This window comes from Falco peregrinus, chromosome 6 (genome assembly GCF_023634155.1).
Source record: "Falco peregrinus isolate bFalPer1 chromosome 6, bFalPer1.pri, whole genome shotgun sequence".
NCBI classification, from domain to species: Eukaryota; Metazoa; Chordata; class Aves; order Falconiformes; family Falconidae; genus Falco; species Falco peregrinus.
In genome coordinates, this window is record NC_073726.1 from 80,241,193 (window position 1) to 80,267,214 (window position 26,022).

The 26,022-nt window shown below is 38.9% G+C and overlaps 1 long non-coding RNA gene across 1 annotated transcript in view; it reads left to right on the plus strand.

Annotated features, from left to right (window-relative positions):
• LOC114012715 (uncharacterized) overlaps window positions 1–26,022 on the plus strand; it is an 82,326-nt gene that overhangs the window by 47,968 nt on the left and 8,336 nt on the right. Inside the window, exon 5 of the long non-coding RNA XR_003555367.2 lies at window positions 11,148–11,259. This is a non-coding gene — a long non-coding RNA (uncharacterized LOC114012715). The remainder of the gene's footprint in view (window positions 1–11,147; window positions 11,260–26,022) is intronic.

Here is a 26,022-nt window from a genome sequence, read left to right on the forward strand (position 1 = left end):
ATAGTGGGAGGATTGATTTAAGCCAAAGGAAAATTAGTATTCAAAATGATACAAAGATGGGTTAGATCCCAAACCTCAGAGCACCTTTGTCTCACTACACTTCAAAAAACAAGAACCAACAGTTCGGATGACCCTGAGCCTCCAGCTGTATGTGAAGACCATGTATCTCGATGGTAATCACACCTAGCTAAAATCACGTAAACATGCTTTCAATTTTGGTAATGCAAGGCAATTTTCAGTAAAGAAACTGTTGCATTGCTTAAAATAAAGACTGGAGGCAAAATTCTCACCTTCAATCTAAACAATGCGGTAGTTTTCTTAAAATGTTGAAATTTGCCTTTCATTCCTGAAACTGAAAGCATGTTTCCAAGTAACTATGTCCTTTGTGGTACACTGCAGCCAAAGCATTTCTTATGGATTGTAGAGTGGTGGAATTGATTGCCAAGTCTGTTTGAATGAAATTTCAGTTGGCACAATTATAATCCATTTCAAGATTCAGCATCTTAAAATTTCCACCTAAAAGATTAAAATAAATACTTGGCTGCTCACAAAGTATTAAGTGGCACATAGAGATCTGTGAAGTTTCTGTGTTACTTTGGTTGTGCCCCCCGCCCCTTTTCTAATTTTGTTTTCATATCCTGTAAAGAGTGATTAGGAGGATCTGTTCAGAGAAGTGCACAGAAGTCTGTTATTTAGCTGAATCTGCAGAATCAGTTGGCAGTCTCATGAGAAAAACTTTTCTGGTGGAATTTCTTCTTACATCTGATTCTGATAGGAATAGATATGAATTGGGAAGAGGCAAAAGAGTGTTTCTCACAGATTAAATCATTTTTGCTCCTTGTCTTAGCTAAGAATAGTAGGGGACATCTGTGCTGCTGGTGAGATTGAATTAAGTCATTAAATTTGGTAACTGATGGGTAGAACTTGAGGTAATCAGTAAAGCAGGTTTGATTTTGTTGCGTGTCATTAACTTTTTGTTTGAAATTTAATTTTGACTATGAAAGTGAACTACATTAAAAATTCATGAAAGTTCTATTATTCTAAAACTGTATCTGGAGCTATTAATTTTGGGTGGAACTGAAAAAAATGGGTAGGTTTTTTTCCTTAAAACAAGAACATTAAAAAATACTGAAACATTTTTGCATAATTCCAGCCAGTAGGCTGAAACAGGATTTGGTGAAGCCTCAGTCTGTAATATTTTACATTTTGTTTAAGTATTGCTGATCATTCACTCAATAACAGTGTGCAAAAGGAAAAGGAGTTCTGTTTAGGAAGGGCTGGAACATATGAGCATAAGAATGAGCACGTGAGCTTAGTGCCGGGACTCGTCCAGCAGCGGGTGGATTGTCCAGCCGCTCGGACTGTCACCTGTCCTCAGCACTGGCCAAAACCAAATGCCTAAGGAAGTGTGTAAGAACAAGGAAATTGTATATCATATTCCAACTAAGTAATCTCTTGGTGTTCAGCCATCCCAGAGATATATGCAGCCAGGCATAGTTTCTTTCTGTTTAGTAACTGGAGCAGATTTCTGTTCTGTATACTTGTGTGATCTCCCTCCGACTCCTGCAAACCGCGTTACTCAGTAGCAGAGTCCCATAGCTTAACACACGTGTTATGAAGAGTGACTTCCTTTTTGTTTGTTTTGAAACTGCCTCCTGCTAGTTCGAGATGGAAGGATGCTTTATGGAATCTGACAGCAAAGCTGGTAAAGGATTATTGAGATTATACTTTTGAAATATGATTCATTTTTACAAGTTAGTGTGGTGAGTAGAACCCACTCAGGTAATCCAGGACAGGGTATCATTGTAAATGAAAAAACTACTAACCTAAAAGGTCTGCGCTTCAGGAGAAATACTGTCTTCGCAGCCGTGTGGTATTTGGTAACAGCAGAAAACCTCATCATAGGCTCCAATTAAAGGAAGCATTTAAGCATATGTTTAACTCCACTTCTGTGCTTCAGACTAAGTATATGCGATACCAAATTGGGGTGTTATTCTTGAGGTACCTCTCTAGTTCCAAAATTTAATGCTGCTGGAACATGTATATTTATTAAAAAAAAAAAATAATTGCTTGATAAACACCATATGCTTTTGACTTCACTATCATGTGACGTGTTAGATGTCCTTCATTTTATGTAGAGCACTTCTCCTAACTGGAATCTTACTGAGGCGAATGGTAGAGAGGAGTGGGAAGAGGAGAGCAAAGGTGCACGAGGAGCCCTGCTGTTTAAAGAATGTAGGAAGTACAGAATTCATCAGTTATACAGTGAGACACAAGATCTCCTTAGAATGGGCTAATAAATGCTTAAACACCACTTAAATAGACAAAGGAGATCAGAAAGACTTTAAGAGTTAAATTGTCAAACTTTCCGCCTTTGGAGAGTTTGATGGTACCTTTTCTTTCGTGGTAGAACCAGTGTTTTATAAACACACCTGTGGTTGATGAGTTAGGACATTTGCCAGAAGTCACAAGGTGTGCTTAAGATTAGAATTCTTGAACTTTTCTGGGCATAACAATAGAACACAAAGGATGTATTACAGGTCCCATGTAGCCTCTGCCCATCACCGAACTCTCAGGTTATGGAATGAAAAGAGTGAGCAGATTTATTGATCCTTCAGGATGGGCGTAGTGCAGAGTTAGAAATGAGCAAGTTGCAACTGCCTGAGCTGCTCTTTGTCCTCAGACACGGTCACCCCTTTGTAGCATCTTATGTTAAACAAAAAGAAGAGCCTTCTGCTGTCTTTGTAAAACACATTAAGAGCTTCAAATGGAAAGCAATAGAAAGAGCAAAATATTAAAATTACTATTAACTCACCAAGTTTTGCAGACTGCTAAGGTTACCCCTGCAAAAGCAAATGACCAGCCGAACATACAAAATCATGATATTGAGAGAATGACTTTAACTGAATCACTGTACCATCTTGCTGCCTGTGGGAGTTTTTCCTTACTAGATTCCACTTTGAGAAGGTTTCTTAACGCAAACAGACTTTGCACGTTTTAATCCACTGAAACTGAGCTGTCTTAAATGTAAGATCTTTTTGGCAAAATACTATGGTAAATATAATATATGACATTATATTATGTAACAGTGGTATTCTTAAATTAATCTTACAGTGGAGTTCCAGGTTAAAACTAAAGAAAAGCTGTGTATAGTACAATATTTGATCATATACATCCTAAATCCCTTTTATGCAAAGATAAAGTTTGGGAAAAGTACCTTTTTTTTTTTTTTGTTTCTTTCTTTCTTTCTTTTCATGTGACATCCTGGGACACTGAAAGATTAAAGCCAGAATGTCAAAAATTGTGAAGTCCTGTTTAGGTAGCAAAACAGAAGTCTCAGCTCTATTGACCCTGGGCTATTGCAAATATCTGATCGTAAGAATTGAAGCAGGAACTAGCTGATGCTGAACTGACTTGAGAATGTGACATCAGTGGTGGGCTTTTAGAGCTGGAAAATAGAGAAGCTGTTTTGAAAATCCATTTTGGTGCAGGAAATAAATCTGGCTGCTCATGTTTAATCCAGTGTTTTAAACAAAACAAGTTTCTGGGGTTTGGTAGGTTTTTTTAAGAGACAGACAGTAAAGGGGAAAAAAACAGAAGGAATAAAAAGCCGTCATTACACTGGAGAGGAATAAAGACAACAGGAGAGAAGGTGTAGGTAAGAAAATGCCATGGACAGTACATTGCTGGCAGTGAAAGATGGAACCCTTCAAAAGAAATGTCAGATCTGAGATGCCAGAAGGGGTAAAAAACAGGAATTATTTTTCCCACAGTGTGTTCCAGTTGAGCAGAAATCAGAAGAAACTGTGAGGCCCAGTACAATCAGAAATGTAATGCGTTGGATATTGATGGGTACTGCCCATCAAGACATCACAAAAGGACACTGTGAAACCCACCATTATGGGATCGGTGTGGGTCAGCAGTGACTGGCTTTGTTATGTTAGGAAGACTGCTAATAGCTGTATTTTTCAGGTAAGGTAGGAAATAAGTTTATTTCTAAATCAAATTGGCAGAATACTATTTATAATCAAAATAAATGCAGCCTAAGCAAAAAATCTCAAGTGTAAACTTTTACAATCAGTGACTTTATACACCTTCCAGAGGGGGTAATATGTCTCATGTATACTCAAGGTTTGTACTGATACAATAGAAGTATCTTAACTTAGAATTCTGTCTGTTCATTTTCTTTTGAAGCTGTTTGCTGCATTTCAGACAGGTTAAAATGGAGTGTTTTTCTGACTCTTGGGACTAACACTCAGCTTCTCTATTATGTCTTATTAAAGGGTCTGTCAAGTTTGAAAATCAGTAACGTTAGAATAAAAACAGTGGCTAGAGAGAAAGGCACAATATGCTTAGGTTTTCCAGCCTGTTAATAAGTGAAGAGTAGGAGGGAAGGCAGTGTTTGCTACAAGACTGAAGGCTACTTTAGGTTCCTTCTTTAACTAAAAAGTGGAAAAAGGCTTTTATTTTTTTAGAGAACAGCATGTGTTTGTATGTACTCAAAATACTGATTGATTTGCTGATATTATTGACAGACATGGCATGCATTTCAAGTCCTTGAACAACAATTTGCAGTAATTCTGTTTTCCTTTGTGGAGGTAATTAAGCCACAGAACAGCTGTCTGGCAAACAGTGCTCTACTACCTGGTCCCAGCAGAGCAGAGGCAAGGCAGGCTTACTTTGGCCAAGCGGTTGCAGTTACTAGATGGCAGAACTGGGGTGAGAATCAAGTCTTAACCAACCCTTTTATGATAAAGTGATGTATGTTGTGGCTGGGGAGGATGGACTCGTAGTGGTTATACCTAACAACATCTCATGCAGTGTGCTACGCAAATGCAGAATAGAGTGGCATTTTATGTGTAGAGAAAAAAGATACAACTGTGCTAAATGCTCTACAAGCACACAATAAGGGGAATCCTCATCTCGGTGCTACTCAGTCTATCTAAAAGAGGCAGAAGTCTCCTGTACATTTCTTTTAAACAGTAAAACAAGGTAAGCTGTGTCTCAGCTGAGCAAGATTTAAGCATGCGTCTTCATTTTCTTCTTGAATCAAGACCATGTATTAGTTAAAGAGGACACCTTTCAATTATAGGTGTACTTTAATGCCATTTCTCAAAATGTGATGTACATCGCATTATTTCACAGAATCACAGGATCATTTAGGTTGGAAGTACAAGCTTCCTAAAACCTCATATGGTTTGTACAGTATCCTTCTTCTCTATAAATACATAATTTATGACCTTTGTACTCTAGAAGGCTAGTAAAGACCCTGGCAGGACATCACACAACCTCTTAATATAACTTCCCAGCTATTTGTGGAACTCTGCCTCTGTGTCACTGAGAAACAAAGTTGGAGGTGACAGTTCAGATTTTGCATCCTCCTTCCGGAAGCCTTTTCAATCACGCAGCCAGTTATGTATCTTACTGTGCGTTTATAGCTTAAGGAATCATTTGCAGTTGAAAATAGTCCTGGGCACAGTGAAGATGGACATAGAGTACAGGCAAAGGTACAGACAGCTCTGTTACTGCTTTAAGGTACTGAAATTAAATGTATGTTTAATAGGTTTCTGTTTCAGTGAAAAATACAATAATAGATGTGATTATGTACAGTTCAGTAAAGATGCAATTTAAAATGTTAAAATATTTATGTGAAATCTCAAATGATATCCTAAGTAGGTGTTATATTAAAATTGCATATTAAAACAAAACACAGATTTCCCTTCCCTACTTAGTGTCAGTTACTTCATTTCGATTACTGGAAATATTTTTCAGTTATTTTTCAGTTTGCTGATTTTTCTTTAGTTAGATAAGCAAGCTTCCAAGTTCTAGTACCTTCATTGCTTAAACTTCTTTCTGCCTTGGGAAAAAAAAAATCAATGTTCAAAATGCAGGCATACTGTTTTCACATAGCCATACCGTTTTCAGATGTTCATACATGTTGCACTGTTCTGGAGTAACATGTTAATATTGGAAGAAAATATGCATCCAACTGTAGGAAGGCTTCCTTAAGTCTTTTTGTTGGGCATCAAGGCAGAAGTAAGTTGCTTAACCTGGGAATACGAAGTCAACAATCCTGAGTGTCCTATCGCACTTGCCAGTGGGTTGGCTTTTGTGTAAAGGAGCAGTTTTCAGATTTTATACGTTTGTGATTGCGAAACAAATTCCAAAAGAAGAGTGGATATTTAGATCTGCTTAGGGCTTTAGAAAGATTGGGCTTCTGTCCAGCATGTATGGACTTGCTCTCTGAGCCCCCTGCCATAGAGTTCATTTCTGTGCCCTCCTTGGGCCACCCAGCGCAGGTTGTGAGCTGCTGATCTCAAGCCACCCAGCTTTTGAAGTGGAGTGCTGAGCATCTGCAGCCTTTGAGAGAAACAGAGGCGAGGAGGAATGTGGTTTTCTAGGCTCATACATACAGACCAGCACGTAGGCCACCACAGCTAGCTTTTCTTGGTGGTAGAAGTGGAAACTGGATTTGGGCAACAAATACAGTTATTGCAAGGACATTTGTTGTTCCCTTAACTAGGCTTTCGTGTTTTTTTGGTAACTGGTCAGCATAGGCTTCTCCGAGATGTGGAGAACTGCTCACACGCATAATTTTAGTCATATGCCAGACCTTTTCAGGTCTTTCCCAAATTGTGTTACTGGTGAAAAGTACAAAGTGCATTGCATTTGTCACACACATTACGCTTCTTCAGGGCAGGAGTACAATTTAGAAGTAGAGATGAGAATACAAGTTTTATCTGCATTGTGCTACTGCAGTGACACTTGCTAAAATGATACTGGTTCAAGTGCATGTGGTAAAGCAGCCACTTAATTCAATGCAGGATTCTGGAAAATACAGCAATATTTCAGGTGAAAGTAGCGTATACCACTAGATTATAAAAAGCAGAGATGGTGATCTTTTTGTAAACTGACTTTTCCTGGGTTTTAGATAGAATTTCTGTTTTTGAAGGTTATACCTGCATTAGTGGTACATGCTAGTCAGTGCATCATTTAGTTCACATATTTCATCTGCATCATTGGAGATATGCGTCTGTTAGTGTCAAGTAAATGTCTGTTCTGAAGATGTTTTTATCAGCAATTAGAAAAAATTGAAATTAAAGATTTCCTCAAACTTTGTGGTTCATCCACTGTTTTGCTATTGAATTAATGAATGCTTGGTGCAAAACTGCAACTGCAAAGTTAGATGCTATTGAAAGGAAAACTCAGGTATGTTTTATGGAGTTCTTTTTTCTTGCTTCCTTGTGATTACACAAACACTGTTATTTTGGGGAGAACGAGAGAAAGTTCTAAAGGGCAACTGTCAGAACCAGGACAGAGACTTGGTCTTTGTGACTTCTCTTGACTTTCCTCCTTCCCTGCTGCTGGAGCTAAAAATGGTTTGCAGCATTTTGAAGTCCCAGAGCTTGTAGTCTCAGTTATGTGGGTATATTCTGTGAGAATTAATAGTGCCGGTGGAATTCAGAGTTGATAAATGCTACTATTCTTTTACAATTATATATTGAATGTTACCTGTATTACCCTCTCAGGAAAACACACTGCACTTCCAGGGAAGAAACACATAACATGACATGAAGAAAATGAGAACATATTTAAATAGAATGTCTCCAGGATAGTCTAGGGAGAGATTAAACTGGAATTCAGCTGAAGTCTTTTGTAGGCACATGCACTAGTGAAGAATTAACAAAATGGGAGAGCTGAAGGGATATGCTTAGCTTGCCATTTTTCCTCCAGCTGGTAAAATCTGGTACATCGTTTCTAACATAATGTCGTTTGAATATTGTGCTCTGTTTTGGTTTGCTTTTAGTTTCTTTGAGGAAATAGTTCCAAAGCTTCGATTCTTTTCCTGCTGTTGTAGGACAGGGTTTCTTACAGCAACATCTAACTGGATGACTTACGATAGGAAAAAGTGCTGTGAAATACAGTGTATAAATAAACAAAAACAGAAAAGCTTTTTATGTGTTTGTTCCCCACTAACTTCTTTCTGTGATTGTAATCTCAGTGATATTTATAACTGTATGAAAACAGTGTCTATCTGCACAAATACTGAGAAGACATGCCTGATTTAGTTGTGCATATGAAGAAAGGGAACTGCATAAACTATTTTTCATTGCTCTTGTTAATTCTTGATTGAAATCCATTGAGCACTGTTGGTTTTTTGCTGGTAATGCACAGACAAAAAGAGCAGACTGTCACCAAAGACAGTTCCTTAATTCATGTTTCAGAGGATAAAAATGTAGAACATATGATCTTTTCTATGGATATATATGTGCATAGTTAAATGTACAACAGTTATAATGGATAGCAATATAGTAAAGCTCTGGACTGAGTAAAGCAGAAAGAAATCTCTAGTGGCATTGCAATACATAGATTGTGGTTACAGTTAGAGAAAACCTTGTTTAATCTGTGAAATTAGCACTTGCTGTGGGTAGGCATGCAAAATACGGCTGGCACCGCCTTTTCTCAGGGAGGCAAGAAGTTGTGGTACTTAATGTGCTGTGGGACACATATGTCATGTGAAGGAGATAACTAGAACGTAGCTGGCTTTGAGAGTTTGAACCAAAAGCAAGGTGGTTTATGTGCAAAGGATCAGGCTCATATTGGATTCTCAATACTAGTGCATAAAACTTTCATTTCCTTATAGAAGCAGAGCAGTTTGAAGTTATAGGTTTGATGGTGGAAGCTGAGTATTGGTTTTCTCTTTAATTTATTATTTATAATTTAAGAAGTTTTTACTTTATTCTACATTATCTTTAAAAAATAGTATTTATTATTTAAAATGATGTTTGGAACACAGATTTACACAAATATGTATATACTCATTGTAGAAAAAAAATATGAAGAAAATAGATTAGATTTTGATCACTTTGACATTGTATGTGTAAGAAGACAGTCTGTTCTTGGGAGCCTAATTGGTACTGATGATCATAAAAATAATTTTGGGGAGGGAAAGAATGTATCTGAAGCAGTTTCTGGAAAATGTCATTAGCAAGACAAATTACTGCTCCTCCCTTAAAAATAAAATCACAGTAAAGCACCCTACAGAGAGTTTTGCTCTTTCTAGCCGAACTGTAACTGTTTATAGGCAACTGTCAGAGTCCAGGCGAGGAATATACTAATCTCTCTCTGCATGAGGGCAAGCCTAGTTAGGCACACACACAACTTTGTATGATTCTTTAATGCATATGTGCATTTTCAGTGCAGCGCTTTGAGGAATAACGAATGTTGTGCCTATTCAGTACCTGCAGCAGCAGGTGCATAATGAAAACGGTATCGTGAATTATGCCTTAGAACTCAGCTTCCCAGTTTGCTCCCTTTGACTTGAAGGACACAACCAGGCTAATGGTGAATGCTTTTAATACATTTTAAGCTGTATCAGAACTTTTTTTTTTGTGGTGTTTTGGTGAATGATTATGGCAGAGTATTTTGTTGATATTACTTCATGTCTTTAGGAAAGCAGAAATATGAAAGAAGTTATATTTTGTTGCTGTAGTTTATTTAAATGTTTTTCTCCAAGATAGCAAACCCTATCAAAACTTCTTTTTATTGAGCTATACCTTGGGAAAGGTGAAAGAATCAGCAGCTACCACTGGCTGATGATACGTTAAAAAGCTGGTACTTCCTTACCAAAATGGCAGGCACATCACTACTTGGAATTAGTAAGTTGTGAAATTTTAAAAGCAGTAAAACACAAATCATATTCCATCATGGGTGCACTTTCCTTCTTGGTGAAAAGATATTTTGCCAATGACATTTACCAGCTTTTTCACTGTTGGATATGCTGCTGCTTGTGTCAGCAGCAGATTTTTGCATAGTTCTCACACAGGAAGAATGAGGAAACCATTTCTGCATAATGACTCTGAAGTGAGAGTTCAGCCACTGAAAAGGGAAGGTATTGTGTCCTGAATGTAACTTAATCTGTACAGAAGATGGTTAGAATTTTGGCACCAGGTCTTCCTTAAAGCAAGGTTTCTGGATGTTTTTTTCTTAGCAGGTTTACAGACCTGAGGATGACAGAAAAGTCCATAATTGTACTGACTCCTGAATAACAAGAGGGATCCTAGTTTCTTGAGGCTAAAACTACCTTCTCAACAAGTTTCTAACAGAGGAACATGATGTATTTTTGCTTTTGGTTCCAGGATGCTTGCAGTAATTACAAACATAGCAGACATTATTATCTCCATGATTGGTTTTGCAGCTTGGTGAGGTAATGTCAAATGCACTGAATAGCTTTGGTACAACCAGAACAGTCCTGAGGGGCAATTTGGGATTGTTCCTGGGTAACAAAGCACAGTGTAAATGGTAGAAGGTTTTTTTTCTACCAGTTAGTTTCTCACATTCAATGCAACAGGATTTCTTTGCTTCACATACTTTTGCTGGATCTTATGGCAACTGAGAAAACAGTTAGTGATGAAAACCAGAAGGTATAAGTTACATAACTGTTGCAGAGATCATCAAAATACTGTATTCTTTTTATACAGTCAGGCGTTGCCATGCAGTGATGGAGATCCAGTATTCCATTGTCAACTCCTATAGACTCTTTATTGATTTTTATAAAAATAGTGATCAGATTATTAATGCATAAAATCAAGGCTGTGGAGCTTAATTAGATTGATACTTTGGGTTGTTGACATTGCATGCTCATGAGATTTAGCTACAAAAAACTAAAGCTTTTAGCTTTTATTAAAGTATTCCAGTCAGTATGCAAGTGCATGAGCCATGCTGTTCATAAATACAAATGTGGCCTTCTTTCATGAGGGAGAGTTTTTGAAATGGTTGCAGTGAAAATCTGAGGCTCAGAAAATTTTCCAGTTTGTTTAAGCAATGCTCATATTTTCAACAGCATGCCACTGAAAACAGACCTAACAAGAAATTAAGTGAGCTTCAGACTTACTCTTGGACATCAGTTGAATGATAAGTGTTAGGGGTAAGAAGCTTTTGTAGATGAGACCTCATTTTAAAATTGCCTTCACTTAGATCCATCTTGTGCGGAATCATTTGGTACTGGCTTCTGATGAGTTGGGGATATTGTCTTTGACAGCTCAGTGGGATTTTCAGATGTCAGTACTCAAGTCTGACAGTGCTTGTATTCCTTGAGGCATGGAGAACGAAAGTAATTCTGAAAAAAATTATTTTCTTTATTTCAGGTTCACTGATAACATGCAAACCAGAGTCTGCTTACCGTTGTCTGTTCCAGATACGATGTCAGAGCAAGAAGGGAGACTTAGAAGTAGTGTGACTCAAAAAAGAAGTATTTTGGTAAGTCATTAATGTGCATTAAGAAGTTGAGAAGATGATCTTTCACTTGAACATATTTTTTTCCTGCTCCTTTGTAGTTAAAAGTATGCTTTCAAGAAATATTGCTAAAAACACAGTAGGCTGTTCAAATTTTGAAAAATGTTTATTCTTTCAGAAGGCTAGCAAATCAAAACAAATACCTTCCTGCAAAGTATGCTTAGTTAGAACATCCTGCCACAGTCTAAACTTCTGGAAAACTTTGCAGTCCCTCAGCATTGCGTTCTGTTTTTGGTCAAGTGTAACACAGTGCTCTTCCTATTTGTGCAGCTTCCACATTCTTTCAGAATGTTAATTATTCACATGTTTCTGTTAGAACATCTTTCTTGGTAAGGCTACGTTCCCTCAGCATGTCAGAAGGAATATTCTCATACTCAAACTCCATGGAATAACATAATCTGCTTGAGGAGTTTATCACTGCCTTCTAAAATGTGTATTGATTACAGCAGAATTTAAATAAAACAAGTCCCGAAACACATTCTTGTGTATTCACTATCTAAATATGCTTTGCAGGCTTTTAATCTCCCTCTTGAACTCTTAAAAGCTAGGTTTTTAATGTGGTAACCATATGGCTATAATACTATTAGTTCTTCAATTTACTGGTACTCATTCTAGCATGCACAGTTCTTTTATACCTCAAGGACTGTTTAGTCGTGCTAATATAGCTAACAATATTGCTTGACTTTATTAAAGCCTTCTAATGTGTTTAAATGGGATTGAGAGGTCACAGTTTCCCCTCACACCAGCAGCAGTCAGTTCTGGTCTGTATTTTCACATACCTACATTAATGTATATTATAGAATATCTATGCAGGTGATTAAAAGAAAAAGCTGTGTAGTTCTTTTCTGTCACTGCAAAGTAGGGTACAGGTATGTACCCGTATTCAGGTCAGGATGTGTATGAACACATTGGTATCACCTAAAGGTAAATTGCATATACAGCTACAAGAAAATTTCTGAAGAGAAAATTATTTTGTATTGTCATGGGCTCCTGTCCTATTTTTATTAATGTCCCAAATTTGAGAATCCTAGCTGAAAAAAATGATAGTTGCTTACTGTAATGCCTGGGCCTGAGACAGTGTGCCCTTTTTGAGGCAAAAGAATAGAATAATTTGGATAAATGCTTCCTTATTTTTCCACTCTTTAGAACTCTCTTATCTGCTTGCCCCCATCCCCTGCCTTTTTTCCCCAGAGTTTCTTATAATCAGCTGTTTCAGTAACTACTGCACTTCCTTGGTGTTCGTTATCCCAGTTGGGCCTAAGTAATATGTAGAGGCTAGAGACTTTCCCTTAATAATTTTATCTTATTGCTGACATCTTTGCAAGTAAAGGAACAGATGATGCCTAGTGTTGTACCACTCTTAAGGCATGGGAGTGTCTTCCTTCACTTCCTAGCCTTCTTGATGTTCTAATCACACTGTTCCCTAACCAGTTCTAGTTGACATTACGTGTCCTCTGGGCTGGTGCGCATATGCTGTTCCCTGCCTGTACATGCTTTATCTGTTTAATTAAAGCCATGGAAGGCATCTTCTGCACCTAAAAATAATGCTTCTTGGCAGTAGAGTTGGAGGAACATACCTGACATCTACTATAATCTGGGATATGACAAGAAGAGCAGAGGCTAGCTGAAGGAGGGATTCCAGAAATCTTGATGTATTTCTTATGGTACGTACATGAGAAAAAGATATGTGAAAAATGCATCCAAATGCATTTCTCTTCTGCAAATGCAGAGCCTGGGACAGAATTGGAAACAGCTGTAACCCCTGCCTCAGTGAGGTACAGTACAGCTCTATTTCTATAGGAATGCTATCCCAGCAAAGTAAATTGGGCAGCTCCTGATCTAAGTTATTAGTATTTTATTATCATGATGTTCTTCTGACACCCACATAGGCATTTACATTAGCAGTGCATCAAAAAAGGTCATAGTTGCTTAAATAAATAACATTGGTATTTTGCAAATGAGCAATTAAGTTATGAAAGAAGCCTCTTTTTCAATAGCTGCTGACTTGGATCCTTCTTTGCATTATGTTACACCTAAGACTCCAGAGTGAATTAATTTTGTCAGACACAGAGTATAGCTTTGCTGTGGTGACATCTTGTGTGACCTCCTCAAGAAGGGACAGAGCAGACTGCTGGCTGATAGCAGTAGGTTCTGCACTTCCCTGTGGTGGAATTGCCTTGGCTGCCTTCGCAGCCTCTCTGCTCACTTCCTTCTGTCCTTTCCCACACGATTCCTTCAGTGCTACTTTCCTCTGGTTCCTGGCACAGAAGTCCGTGGCCTCAGCACGGTGTGTGCCCTCTGCAGTAGCTGATTCCTGTCCTGATTGCTTTTCCGAGCCTCTCGAAACATTTGCTGCCTTCCCCGCACCTCCTTATTCATATCTCCAAGTCAGAACGCTGCCTGCACAAAATACTTGGTTTGATGTAGGTGCCATAAGTCACTGCAGACAGGAGGGTGGTAAGCCTAACCTCTCAAGCTGTAAAAGCTGATTGACAAGTGGTAAGGTCCTTTTGTATTGCGGTTTATCAGAAGGGATTCCAGGAGGGAAAAAGTTAAAAAAGAATTCCTGTGAAATTCAGAATTATATTTGTTGCTTTTTTTAAAAAAAAAGAGCTAATGTTTACTGTAAAGTTCTTTTTTGACTACAGACTGAACAAGGAAGGGAACAAAACATTTGAGTTCTCTCTGTAAGGCTGCTACTTTCTCTGTGCCTTTTTCTTTCCTCTGTTTAACTCCCAATACCCTAGAGACATGGTTTCCTCCCTTAGCAGGGACTGTGACCTTAAAAATAGCCAGCTGCAAAATAAACACAGAAAAAAACAACATTTCAGTTGTTTCAAATACATGGTCAGTAACCCAAACTGCGTCCGTGCTAAAGCTGAAATTCATAATCTTTTGGAGCTGCAACTGGGACTTTTGTTTCTCTGAGAGTTAGCATTCATTATTTTGTGTTCACGCTGCATGCCTGCCTCTTTCTCAAAGGAAATTTGTTAAAACTTAGGATGCCATTTGTAAGTAATTTGTCAATGCTTTTACAGTCTTGCAAAATTTTTAGAGGGGACACTTTCACTGTGGACAAGGGCCAGGCAGGGCACTGAACACCTAAGGAAATGGTGATCCCAGGCTGTTTTCATGGCATTTTCCTGATGGGCTCTTTTTGTGCTGGTAGACATGACAGCTGCCTGTGGCCAGCTGGAAGAGTTAGTGATTTATGGAAGAGAAAGCTTTTTCTCTCACTTTTGCTTCTAGTATTAAGGCTCTGTTCTCTGATTCAGCTGCGTGAAGGAGGAGGGCGGTCCAGCCTGGACCTCCCCTCTGCATTGAAGCCATGGTATGTCCCCATCCATAGGCTGTCTCATTGCCGTGACTGCCACTGCTGCTTTCATGTCCATCTGCAGGTGGACCAGAGTCTGCAGTTTGTATGAAAGTTTTTCCAGGAAAAGGAACCATCAAACAGATTTAATGGGGGTGGGGAACCAAGCCCCAACTTACTACATTAATGGAAGGCTTGTGTCCATATGTTAAAGCAGTTGTTCACAGCTGTACTTACATTTCATTGAGGAGACCTTGGTCATATATAACCATAGGGACCGAAGGACAGGAGAAAGGACATTCAAGTCTGCAAATTAAATCCCCTCTGACAAGCAAATATTGCAGAAGGAGGAGTATTTTCAGAGTCTGGCCAATGCCCTTGTACGCAAAAGTTAGTTAGGTCCTACAAAAACTTCTCAACAGGCAGAAGTGTCTTGTGACCTTGCTTAGGAAGTTGTAAAACTGGTACAGATTTGAGAATAACAGTCCATTGAGTCTTCAAAAATTTTAAACCCTTCTTCTACAACCAGACACCAAGTAGTACCTGCACAGACTGTCACAAAATGCAGGTATTCCCTCTGCTTTTCAAGGGCTGAGTTCATGTTGCAGGGGGGACTTCCCACATGAATATGCCAACTATATCTGTGTGGTGTAGCAAATATTTGGGTACTTGAGTATTTTCCTCTGAATATAGTCTAAAATCCTTCATTCATTTAGAAAAATGTGTTAGTGTTTTGAAGTCTCGGAATAGGACTATGAAACTTTTTTGATTAACATGGATGGTTTGGCGTTTAGGTGTAGGAGAAAGAGGAACAGCTAGAAAATGAGCAGGGAGAGACAGCAGAAGAACATTCTGTGTACTTTTCCACCTAAGATGCAGCAGAATTTGGGAAGGTTTCATTAATTGGTCGTGTTAGCCTAATCCACAGGGAACTCATTTTGAAATTAAATATACCAAAGGGTTTATGATTTAAAAAGAGGGAAAAAATAAAAGCCTTAAAAATATCTGTGTTTGATCTGTTTGTCACTATGAAAATATTGACAAAAGGCAAAAGAATGGCCTTCATTTAGCTTATTATTGTTGGCTTGCTTTAATGCTTTCTTATTAAGGGCAAACTACCATTAAGATGTGAGATTAACTCTCTCACAGTTGCGAAGAAATAGAAGATGGAAACTTTGAATGTAAAACTCGTGTAAACAACAATTCTAAACTAGATAATCTGTGATTCCCACCCAGAAATATGTAATGTGGTAGATGGAAGCTTTTAAAAGTAAAAAATTTACATGGAATAGTTCGTGAAGTATTTATTCTTCAAAATACCTTTAAAAAGGAGCCTCCTGTGTAAAATCAGAAACATGGCATTAATTACACAGTTCTAAAAGTATTTCAGTAAATAAGTAATTTGGGGGGGGTGGGTGGGGGGAAGAGCATAAAAGCTGTATATAACTCTGAGTGTGTTAACTACAGACCCAATTCAAGTGTTACTGGGACGTTAACTTCATTCACTCACAAAATCCTCTAGTTTTGTGGAGTGGTGCTTTTCACTTGAGTCAGCTGATCCTTCGGGAGCCTGTTTTGAAGAACAAGTGCTACTGATGTTTAAATTGGTAATGCAATAGAGAAGTGGCAAGAGACTTCAAACTTGAGTTAACACAGTGCATCAGCTGCAAATCCAGTCATGCTGTGCCACTAATCAAATCATCCTGGTAGTCCAAGCGCTGTTTTTCAGTGTATTCACTGTCACACAAGTAAGAACTAGGTTGAAGCCCTTGCCAGAACCGCATTTTAGCAGAATGTACCCAAACCAGCTTCTGGCTGGCTAGTCTGGGTCCCAGGCACTGTCTGGATGTGTCAGTACAAGAGATAAGCTTCTAAGGCAGATATACCAGTCCCTTGCGAACACCATGATGCTGCTAATACTACCTGTGCTCATTAGTTTGAAGCTCACTTAGCTGGCTGAAAACTCATTAAGGTTGGCAGGAGAGTGATTACCTAGGTCTGGGTTAGTAATGTAATGCTTAATGTTGCAGAGGTGTCAAACCTAAAGTTTAAGCTGTCTGTTGTTGCTTTTACAGAGAGACAGATGCTACTGTTGCCAGCCCAGAATTCCTAAAAGAAATTGCTAATTTGAACTATTTATTCCATTAAATTCCCACTGAATTAGCATTAATAATGAGACTAATTTTATTGTTATCACTGTAGTATCTGAGGAAGCCTGTTGGCCAGAATGTCATATGAACAGGAATGTCTGTTGGGATATTTAATTTCATCTCCCTTGACAATGTGTGATTGTTCTCTTTTGTACATTTTCTGTTAACTGTTAGTGGTCTGGATAACTTTGTGGAATAGGTAGAAATCAATCCAAGCCAGCACAAAGCACACAGAAGTGCCTATCTGAAGAATGCCAACATGCAGGGGGAATTTAGAGAGCTAGAGCTAGCATTTCACTCCAGTGAACCAAGATGTTCACATTCTTCTTCCCAGCATTTCCCACCAGGCCCCGCTTATTTGTACTGACCAATACACTTCCATATCTCTGTAATTAAGAGTAAACCTTAGGATTGCTACTTACGCTACAAGGACCTGATCCTGCAAAGACATACCTCCTTTGAGCCATCTGTGTAGTCTTGTTTGAAGATTGTTTGCTTGGATGTACAGGATCTGCTCTCCCTTGGCAATTCGTCAGCCTTTCATCACTACCTCACATCAGATTTTAACTGATGCCTTGGTCTCAGTAGGTACAGCGCTCTTAGCATTTAAGACTGTATCCTTGCAATACTTGCATTGTTCGTTGTGTTATGCTTACTTTACTGGAATCCAATTAAGAGGCAGAGGTTTTGATCAGTTTGCCGTGGGGACACAGGTGGAAGTAACAGATGTAGGAGGTATCAGTAATAAAGCTTATAATAAGCAGTAAACGTGTACTTGGAGTTGTGGACCAGAAATACCGCTTCCATGCAAAATTCATTCTGTGTGCAGGGTTCTCCTTTCCTTTCATTGGCTTCTTTTTGTGTTGTATTGATTTGTGTCTTTGGAGTTGTGGGGTGGATTTCTTTGTCTCAGGAACCTGCGGTACTTAAAATATAGGGGGACATTGCTTTATTAAAACAATTCTTTTAGTTGTCATGGCAACTGGTCTTACATAAATGATGAAGAGAAGCGGAATGTATATAAAGAGATACATTAGGTCATAATGGTAAATCCAGTACTTTTTAACCTAACAAGAAAGCACTCTGGGGTTTGTTGTTGCTCTAGCTCATTTTATTCCAGATGATTTTTACAACTTAAGTATTATTGAGGTTCACAATCCAAAACCACAGCACTTGCATGCTCACAGCTGTATCAATTTGACACTCTCTTGTCTGTGTAACTATTCACTCCTCCATTAGGAAATAGGTTTGTAAAAACAGACACAGAACTATACGATAAAAAGCCAGATGTGATACTTTGTGATTCTCTGCAAAATATTTTCCTGCTTTTCTTTTCCAATACTTCACCCAGATAGACTGAAACTACAACATTAGGGAGAATGCTGCAGTGACCCTGAGGTGATCTGATTAACCATTTAATACAAATGGTTAATTTTCTTACAGCTTTACTGTGTTAAAGGATAATTTCCTGTGTTAAAGGAGACTTGGGGAGGGCACGGGTTATTATTCTAGGATCAGCATATGTAATTTCCAGCATTTACAAGTGGTTAAGGAATAGCTCACCAAAGACATGGAACCACAAAGAACAAAACTGTGCTTGCAAAATTTAAGATTTTTTTCCTCTTTCTCTAGTGATTTAACATTAGAATCAAAATTAAACAACAGTAATATTTTTTACTGCTCAGAAAGTTTACTACACTTAAGAAAAATGCACATCAAAGAAATGTGCCATAATTAACATGCTTAGTCTTTTTATCTGTTACCTGATTTCCAGTATGATTTCTAAACTAAATTTTTGTCAGTTGTTTTTTAATCATTACTCTTGTCTGTCATCATCTTGCTTTTCCTTTCCTATTTTATCTTTCTCTTTTTTCTGCTTGCAGTCCTTTACTCTTCTTTTGTTACCTGCATGCCTGCATTAATTTTTACTTTTTGCATTACAACTGTATGCGCTGCTAGATTCTGTTTTCAGTGCTATTAAGAAAAGCCCTTCCAATATATAAAATACTATGTATTCCCTACATGATACAATTATTCCTATTCTAACATACAGCAAACCAAAGCTGATCAGTTATATGCCTGTAGACCACTGCTGCCCATGCAAATGGTATTATTCCACATTGGTTTCCCTCTCTTGCTTACAAGCTGCTCTTCATTGTGACCAGAAGACTGAGGATGCTTAAAATATTCTGCATCAGCTAGCTAACAGACACCAAATAGCACAGGGATTCACACTGTTGTGAACTAATATAATACCCCTCAAGGAATTGAATCCAAGCCATTTGTTTCATCAGCCTTTAAAGCTTGCAGTTGCAGAGGAGATGACATGAAAAGTGCTATTTGAAGAAAAATACTGCTTCAAACCTTAAACCCATGTGGTTGTTTGGTCTTCTTAATTCCAGTTCTCCAAATTAAGGGCTAGAACCAACTTCTCTTTCATTCCCTCCTGATCATTGAAAGTAAGCCTTGGTATCTTTGGTGATTTTAGAAAAGGGGCTGTGATGCAGCCTGTGGGGATGGCACCATGTAACTGGTAGAAATCAGTGTGAGTAGTTGTAAGAACAGCAGTGGGCAGCCAGGTTAAGAGGGAATCTGCAGTCCACCCAGCAGTACCTCACTTAGGTAAGTCAAAAGTGTAATGCAACTGTGCCTCTACTGTACCTCCGTGGTGTTTTATTGAAATTGAAGTTAACAGAGTGTGTAGACTTTTGCTTTTTCAAATGTCATCAGGTGAAACTCAGTATATTCCTCCCAGGAGCTCACACAGACATTTTTTTCTTAATCTTTGTTTTGCTATGTTTAAGTTTGCAGCTGCTGGATTCTGCTGTAAGTTTGAAGTTCAAAGACACCCAGTGACTCTTTGTGAAATATCACAGAAACCACCGAACTTCACCTGGCTTTGCAAGGCAATCTTGTCAAACCACCAGTTTTCCACACTTTCAGTGTGAAACCCTGTGTCAGCTCAGAGCTTTTTTCTCCCAGCTCAGATTGGAGTTAGCTTAACTCAAGGATCACAACCCTTAGGGAACCTCTTCATCAACTTTGGCCTCTCTTCATGTTTCTAACAAAAGTCAGAATTCTTTCCATGATTTGGGGGGTTTGTAACAAAAGCAAAGGGCAACTGTAATGAACGATGCTTTTAAATCAGTGGCTTTAGAGATGTGTTGTAACCTTTGAACATAGCATCTGTGTAGTAAGCTTGGCAGTCATCTGGATTTTGGCAGGTTTGTTCAAGTTTTGAAAGAGCTGCCCCACCTGTTGTCACAGCAGTGTGGCAGATTGCTAGCCCCACTGCAAAGATACGGGACGCTGCAAAATGTGTCTCGGAGAAATAACATCTCCCATAAAACACAAGGCTATATTGTATTGTAGGAGACAGCCCTTCATGTGAGTGCTGGAGGGAGTTGGTTAGCAGCTGGACTCTTCAGACGTGGCTCTTTCAGGGCTTGCTGTAGTACAGTCTGGACTCGAACCTCCACCATATGTTAACAGCATTGCACATGTGCCTGCCCCGGGCAGCTCTGTCTCTGCTGAGGGTACAAGCTGTGGTAATAATTCTCCTCCTGTCCTTTTATATATACTACAGGTCTAGGTGGCCCAAACAAACCACCTTTCTTTTGCTTGCAGTCTCTCTTAGGGGCTTGTAAGGGAAGGGTCAGTGTGTAGCTTAGACATTTCTCACATGTAAAATCACAGAGAGATACAGTGTTACTGGCAAATGTGTCAGTTGTATATAAACGGCAGGGTAAATTCTTCCCTTTTCTGAGAACATTTTACCCTGCTCTCTTTGGGGCCTCCAAGTAGTTTTCTTTCAAGGCAGTCACGCACGCCAGCTTTCTTCCATTTACTACCAAGAGACAAAAGTTTCAAAATAAGCTTCTGCAAGCTGTTTTTGCGTGTAGCTGGTTCACTGTACCACCTGTACTCTGGGAAGGGTTACCTGACTTTGGCTGTTGGGGGCCAGCTATTTCTTCCCATTGAGTTGCCTTTTTCATGACATGGTTCATTGAATATCAAGTAGCAGCATCACAGAGTGCAAGCCTTCCTAAGAAAAGAGGGAAGAGAGATGCATTGCTTTAGTCTCTTCTAATGTCAGTGCAGTTGTAAAATACCTGTGTTTTCAGCATGCCTATGTAATATTCCTTACCTGTTTTGTTGGTTTAAGTTCTGTATTGCAAGTCCCTCAAAATGATAGCTGGGTTAAAATCAACAATGATTACTTTTTTCATTATAAAATTACAGGGTGGTTTTTTTCAAACCTATATCCCTCTCTTTTAAAATATAACATTAGCCTGTCTGCTTTGCTCATTTAGTATCATTTAAAAATGTAAGCAAAATCTGTTCAGCCATTTCTTATTTATAGGAGTGTGACAAAACCATAGGGTTTTTGTGTAAAAGTAATTGTAGGTTTTGTTTTGGTTTTGGGGTTTTTTTGTGGGGTTTTTGTTGTTTGTTTTGTTGTTGTTGTTTCCTCAGGGAACAGTATAAAAATGTCTGAATCTCCAAAACCTGAAATTTGGCAGGTATCTAAATCTTTAATGACCTGCATGTGTTTTGCAGTTTTTCCTAAAGATTTGCATATTTGCTTCTTAGGATATGTCAGTTGCTAATACTTCTACGAGCAGCCTGGGTGGGCACACAATTAGAAAAAAAGGAACATGCTTATTCATTCTTGGGGCTTTTTGCTTTTATCAGCTATGGTATTACTTTGTTCTGCTTTTGCTGTCCCTAGCTTATTACACATTAGAGAGTTAAATTTGAATGAAAAGTTATCTGCAGAGATGGATGTAGGCTCCATTCTTTAAATGTTCGTCTGGTGATTTTCTTGCAAGTGCTTTAAAAGCTGTGCTGAAGACTGTAAAGTTCCTGGAGCTGTAATAGAAAACATTAGTGTCTGGACTTTCAAGGGAAGAATGTGGTTAAGATTATAGTGACTGAGTCACTGTCAATGGGTGGTCTTGAGTCCATATGGCACACAGTAGACAGGGGCACAGAAGACTCTTTGCTCAGATAGGTGACGAGCTGTACTTGCTGAAGTGAAAGTCTTTGAAAAGGGCTGCCCTAGACTGTATTTTGCCTGCACAAGGTTAAAATACTGTCAGGTTGCTTCTCAGTGCGGCTTTGTTTTAACTTTGCTACAAAATAAGATAAAGCGTTTGCTTAAAAGCTTGGTCGTCGTAGTGCTACATGCTCCTTTTGGCTCCTCAGATTGCTTCTTTTCATTCAGTGCATTTTCATTGTTCTGTTAGGCTTTTAATGAGACAGTTACAAAATGTCTGCCTCGCTCTGACCGCCATTTTGTAGCCTGATTGTTGGATAATGAAGACTGTGAGAAATAGAAAATAAACAGCGTGGCATGGAGGAGATTTCAAAAGGAGTACAAAATCTGCATGTTTTATTTAGACGCTTAATTGTTGCCGACTGGCTGCATTTAAACAAGCGACTTTACAGTGTCTGGAAGAAAACCAGCTCCCGAATTTGAGGAGCTGACCTTGGGTAGATGCCATCAACTGTTCTTTTCTATTGGCACGAACGTGCTGCTGGCAGGGTCTCCCTGTAGCTGCAGTCACTCATCCAGCTCTGAATCAGAACCTGCTTATACTGTACTGGGCCACCAAATTACACCAGTTATTCCGAATATTATTTTGCAGCCCCTTTGATAAACCAAGATTTGATCTAGAATATATAGGATATTTAAAAAGAAGAACCTTCAAACTAGCAGTGATTAAGCTTCTCCCATAGAGCAGCACATTATGTTGTTCAGAAAAAAAAGAGGGGGAGGCTACAAGTTTGCTGAAAGCAAACTGAAAATGCACGACGGGAATTAAAAGGACACAATGGAGTTGTTACTGTAGTCCTATGGATAGAGTACTTACTGTGTGAGGAGTGAAGTTAGTGGCATTTACTTGGTTCCTGTACGAAAAACTGTTGTGTGTGTGTATTGTGGGCAAGGGGGGGATGGGGAAGGGCGCTTTACATTCACAGTAGGGTACAGCTTCAAAGCTGTTTAAAATTCTGCCATATCTTAATGATAATAGTTAATCCCAGTATCAGAACAGTATTTCTATTTTTAAAATGCAATCAATCAATCATTTTAATACATTGCACCCTTAGTGCCAAACACCTCAGAAAACGGTGTGTATGGCAGTAAAAATAAAGCATCTGAAACTCCTTCTGTAGAGTCATTCTTCCTTTCTTTCTCACCCATACACGTACAGTAAAATCTCAAAGCTGCAAGAAAAATGGGGAATCGCGTAACAGGGAGTAAATCCTCCAAACAAGACTGATTGACAGGTAGGGATTGCTGTCATGGACTGAGCAAGGAGGGACAGAGAAATTACCCCACCTGCCTACAGTTCTCACTAGAAATACAGCGTGTGCTTTTTTGTTCTTGGGTTTTGTTGGGGTTTGGGTTTGGCTTTTGAGGTGGGAATTGTATACAGATGCTAGACTTTCTTTTAAGAGGATTACACTGAAAATTGCTTCTTTCTGTGTTCTTCTCAGGACAGCTTCCTACATCCACCATGCTCTTTCAGGTAGTTGTTCATATAGGAGTAATAGAGGTTGTAGGTAATTCGAGTTCAGTTTCTGCCTGTGCCTCAGTGATTCATACAAAAGCACATAAGTGTCTTGTACGTGTGTTCTTCACCTACGAAAATAAGTGTTAATGCTTCCTTATTAGTGCTTATAAATTACTTTGAAGTTCATCCAATGTGCTGCAAATATACCTATCACTGTTTTTAGTGATAAAAATGACAACTATGTGACTAAGTCATGTTAACAGTATATTAACTGGGAGGGTTTGTCACACAGTGTGAATATAAAAGTATCAGCATCATATCCCAGTGAATAACCAACTGCAGTGAAAGCATACCTCTATAAGTATATTACCTGTATTTTCACTTCCACATGGATTTACTCATGAGTAAGCTTTTTCTTGAGTCACTCATTTTCTGAGACTGACCCTCAACCAGTATTGATCAAAGACTTTGCTTTTATTAAAGGATCAGCAAGAAAGAGTGATGTTTCAGTTGTCAAACTGGCAGGACCATTACATTAGACTAAAAATGTCCAAAGTCATCTCACGCGAATTATGAATTAATTTCACACATTCTTGTTGGCCCATCAGTAAATAAAGGTGGAAGTTCTGAAAGAGATTTGCAATTTCAGTTGAACAGTAGTCTCCACAAATAGGTACTTAAGTAGCAAAAGATACTTGAACTCAAAGGAAGCTTAGCTGAGGTGAAACTGGAGACAAAGGCACAGGTGATCTGGACTCAGATCGTAGGTTACGAGATAAGACATTGAGATTTCCAGTCAATTCTCTAAAGGTGTAACTAGGAGTTAATAAGGTTTGCTTTCCTCTTATAGAAGAGCAGTTTTTACTCAGTGTCTGAAATCTAGGTTTCTTGGGGGATTAATAATTGTTTTTCCATTAATTCAAAATAACCACCTTGGAACTACCAAGCAGCTGATGATAGTACTTCCTAGCCTTATGCATTCATAACTGTAATAGCATATTTTTGTGATTTTTACCTAGAAATACATCCTTCCTAGGGACAGCTGCCTCAGCAAGCAGAATACAAACATATCCCAAGATTTCTTTAAAACGTTTACTGCTTTGATAAGCCGTACCTTAGGCAATACCTCAAAGATTTTTTTTTAAAGTAGCAATAACAAGGGCTTATGTTTTGTGTTTGACTGGTCCGCTAGGTCCCTTCCCATTACATGTTTCATTTTAATAGGCAGCAAGCATGTTCCGCTGCTTCCTTGAGATGTGTCTGCATTGCTGACATCTGGAAAGCAGCCACACAGTGTTCCACACATAGTTTTTGGAAACACCATTTGCTGGTGGAACGATCCAGAGCAGACACCTCTTTTGGCAGAACTTTATTGCCATCTATTTTTACTTGAACTCTTGTACATGGGATTACTGTGTGTGAGCCACAAGATTGTGGCTTGTAGACAGATGCTCCAAGAGGAAAGGAAGACTTCCCTGTGTGGTAGTGAAAGTGCTTGGTGGTGAGTTACCTGCACCTACCTTCTGTAATCTGCCTCTGTCCTATTAGTGTAATGTCACAAACTGTATTCAGAGCTGACAAATTGAAAGTGGGACTTGCACTGTCCTTTCTTTTATCCTCAGAGCACATGGGAGCATATAATGAACTTTACAGGACAATGCTGGCCAAAATACTCCTGTTCTAAAATAGCAGACATGAAGTACTCCACCAGCAGAGCACACGTATTGATAATGCATCCTACAACTGAATAGATTAAAAGCTCTCTTCTGGGATCCCTCAGCTGAGGTCTTCAACTTTCCAGTAACTGTAAAAAGGGCCGTTGACTGTTCTGCTCAAAGATGGGGTAAGGCCTAGCCCAGGGGTCCTCAAACTTTTTAACCAGGGGGCCGGCGCGCGGATGAAGTGGCAGGCAGTCATCTGCGGCTGCTGGGTTTCCCCCCCAACCCCCGGCGGGGGGTGGGGGGTGGGGGTGGGTTCTGTAAGTACCGGGGGCTGGACTGAGGACCCTGGGGGCTCGTATCCAGCCTGCGGGCTGTAGTTTGAGGACCCCTGGCCTAGAGTTTCCCTAAATGCTAGGGCAGTAGAGAGGATAAAAAACTAGATTCCCTGCAAAATTCTGCAGTCTGTTTCTGTATGAAATGGCCTTTCTCTGTGGTTTGCAGAAGCAGCTTGCTTTTTAGTGATGTTGATACTCATACTTTTGTTACTTCTTGCACATGTATGCGTCAGATAAATTTATAAGTACATATGTTTTTAGTTCATCATACTTAAATGCCTATGGCGTAAATGACTTAATAGGCTTCTTCATAGGGTATGTTGATAGTGTATATTTTGGAATTCACCCTACAGTTGCATGCGTTGCTTGTTTGAATCCAGAGGACGGACTATAATGGTGGAGTGTATCAGGCGTCTGATTCCTGAGTCTTTTCTGAAAAGGAAATGTTGGCTATAGGAAGGATATGACACTCAAAAACTGAGGTTGCCTTTGAATATTTGTGGTGCAAAATATATCATGTATTTACCACACAATTGGTTTAAGCTCCAAAACACATTTCCATTTTCTTTCATGAAGATATTAAGGCTTATTTTAAAACTATTCTTTTCTTTTTTAAATAAGACCTTTCTCCTCTGAATGTAGACTCCCAAGTTTTTGCAAGCAAGTAAGTTTGCACAGTGCTTGGACACTCAAAAGGACTTCACAGATCAGCAGTGGCTGGGAATGTAAGCTAGTGCCAGGTGAATG